This window comes from Bos mutus, chromosome X (genome assembly GCF_027580195.1).
Source record: "Bos mutus isolate GX-2022 chromosome X, NWIPB_WYAK_1.1, whole genome shotgun sequence".
Lineage (NCBI taxonomy): Eukaryota > Metazoa > Chordata > Mammalia > Artiodactyla > Bovidae > Bos > Bos mutus.
In genome coordinates, this window is record NC_091646.1 from 34839777 (window position 1) to 34843176 (window position 3400).

Sequence of the window (3400 nt, forward strand, 5' to 3'; positions counted from 1 at the left end):
ATAGGAGCTTAAGAGTCCAGTTGTTGGCTTCCTGCTTTCCCCTTGTGGGCTTTCCCTCTCCAGTAGATTCCATCAAGGGCTTGGACAGCTCCTTCCTGATCTCCTACTCAGAACTTCAACAGCCAATCCCAAAGCTATGTGGAGCTACAATGCATGGTGCCAATGGTGGCTGTACTTAGAAAGATGGCTCACCTATCTTCATCCAGATTTTCTCCATACTATCCCATTTCTCATGAAAGTAAGGTTTGGCTATGTTCTTGTAGCCAGGATAACCCTGACTGGAGCTTCTCTGTTTTTAAGTTCTCTGGTAGAGGATATTCAGAACACTGCTACTAGATTCTGGCATTTGTCATCTTAACCTGTACCAATCTTTGCCCTGCCACCTCCTACCCAGAGTCTGACCTTTACTATGCCCTCTGTCCCTCCTACCACGGGTCAAACAGGAATCTTTCCCATCCCCAAATGCTGCCCTGTGTGACTTAGTCAGGTTTCCTTGACCCTGGGAGGAAGGCAAGGGGACAGATTCCCCACTACTAAGCTTGGAACAGTCATCGGCTACACTGGGGTAGGGTGTTGCTATACAACCCAACAGAGAGGTCTTCAAGTTTTCTTGGAACCTCAACACTGTTAAAATGGGGTCAGGAATCTTGGACTCTCAGAAAGACCACCTTTCCCAATCTACCCAAATTTCCTGATCTCAGAAATATTTGTTGTATTCCCTAACTAGCTAGCATCATGGCAGGGTGTGTTTGACTGCTGTGGAGTGTAAAAAGAGAAAGATGCTTAGACTTTTAGAAAGTTACTTGATGGTGCTATAAAGCTTTCAAGAAAAGTGAGCTTAAGGCGGTAGGGCCTAGGAGGCTTAGAATAAGAAACTATCCTCAGAGAGTCTTCTGCTGCCTGCACTTTTGTTTCTTCTTTTCTCTAAAGTCTCTTTACTTCCCAGGACCTCTCATTTCCAACTTGCTCCTTCACCTCCTTTCAGTGAGCAAATAATAATGCCATGCAACCATGCCCAGGATAAAGCAGCCTACCAGGCTCCTGGGAAGGAACTAGGTATATAGAGGATCCCTATCCTGAACAAACATTGACTTAGCCAAGCTCAGGATGGAGTTGTCGAAGCTAGAAAACCATAATTTGGACATATTTCTTAATCCTTCTCATTTCCCTTCTCTGTCCACAGTGAGGAAGTGGAGCAGTCAGTTGAAGCTACCCAAAAATATCAGAACAGAAAGAGTGTAGAAGCGCTCATCTCAGGCCTGACACTGGGACACGGGGAAGCATGGGCCTGGTACTCTGAGTCCTTTGAAATGATCCAACTAGGAAGAACTGTAAAAAGGAAGATTAAAGTGCAGGGCTAAACAGCTGGAAGACAGAAGTGATCAAACAATCTCTTAAACATCTTGTCTTTTTCTCCGAATCTAGAATAATTAACTATGTAAATTCAGTCTCTCTCTCTCTCTCCCCCCTGCCCCATATCTTCCTCCCTCCCTTTCGCTTCCTCCTTTTCTCCTTTCCTTAAAAACAGGTGTTCAAAATTTTCTGAAAGTCAATAAATCCAATGACCAAAGTAGATCCTACAGACAAACCAAGAGCTCAGCTTTCTTTCCCCCTTTTCCCTATGGAGCTTGTCTGACCTTTGCTCTTTGTGGAGATACTCCTCTTGTCTCTTGGCTTTGTGGCGAGCATTCTGGGCTGACCAGGATAGCTGGACCAGAAATTAATCTTATTGAAAATATTAATTATGGTGGCCAAGGCGATTCCAAACTAAAGGACTGGCTTAAGAAAGGAGGGGGCAGAGAATCCCTGTTTTCCCATTTCTGCCCAGGTAGTGCCAATCAATGAGAGGCCACAAGCAATACCCCTTTGAAAGGAGCAGAGAGTATCTCTTTGATACTCTCCATGGTCAGGCTGGGGTGTCAGGCTACTGCAGCCCGAAGGCGGGGGTAGTGGGGGGTGGACTATGGAGATGAGCCTATTGCACAGAGCTCTACTTGTTATAGATCTTGTCCAGATGGGCCAACTGCACAAATCTGCCCTGTTGGAAGTCTCAAGAACAATGCCCTGGAGACAGCTACAGCACTGAGCAATAGAGCCTGCCCAACTGGGACTCAGCTCAGGGCATCAGCTGGTGCTGGGAGCCAAAGAAGCCAAAGTACCAACCAACATAATGGCCCAAAGGAGTTCACAAAGCTGCTCAGAGGCAATGCCAGGTGGAAGGTACTGTCCCTCCCCATCGGAGCTGGCAAGTGGAGAAGGGAGACACAGGGTGTCAGAATCAGGTGCAAATGGCTTTCATTTTCCTCACCCTTCCCACACAAATATAGGGGCAAGGGGGGGTGCTGGGTCTCACTGGGTCTGATACTTAGCAATCCATTCAATCGTAGAATTCTTGAACTTTGACCCTTCATACAGTGAATTGGCAGGAGACAATAATGAGACTCATTTGGAGATCACTTCTATCTACCCTCATTCTTAGAATACTCACTGCTAGAGATCCACACTACTTTCTGCCTGGATCATGTATGAAATAATTTTTAGTTTTAAAACAGCATATTTTCTAAAGGGGAACAAACTTCCTACATAAATAAAGTGTTTTGTGTTTTCATTAATTCGTTGTTAATATTTAATGTCAGTTAAATATTTTATACGTATATTTTTCCAGAAAAGGGCTTTATTTTTCCTGTTGTTATTAAGGCTATCAGCACCTTCATCTTCTCTTCAGTTTGGTCTGCTCTTTGAAAAGCCAGTGGTCTGTTTTCCTCTTTCCCCTCAATCCACTAGCAAGCAGGACCTCTTGCTATTCCAAATTTCACAGTCATATATATTTTTAAAATTTTCTATGTGGAAGAAAGGTTGCTGTTGTTGTTTCAGTTGCTAAGTAGTGTCCAACTCTTTGCAACCCCATAGACTGTAGCCCGCCATGCTCCTCTGTCCATGGGATTTCCCAGACAAGAATATTGAAGTGGGTTGCCATTTCCTTCTCCAGGGGGATCTTCCTGACCCAGGGATTGAATTTGTATCTCCTGCTTGGCAGGTGGATTTTTTTTTTTTTAACCACTGAGCCACCTGGGAAGCCCAGGAAGAAAGGTAGTGAATAAAATGTATTCCTTTCACTTTTTCTCATAAGCCTTTCCCCCCACCTGTCACCAAAGAATTGACACACTTCTAGATGAAATGTTGACTCTTAACGTTATTTTCCCTTTTCACTGAGCCAAGTTTATAGAGCCATGCAAATATCCCAACTTTGACCAGAACATATTGCCTCCTGGGAATCTTTATATGTGTCCCCACTTGCCTCTCTCCATTCTCAGTTCACTATTATCAATGCTGTAATTATTATTAATATCTTGTCATTTCACTGTGTTGGGATTAAAGATCTTCCTAGGTTGCTTTGTTG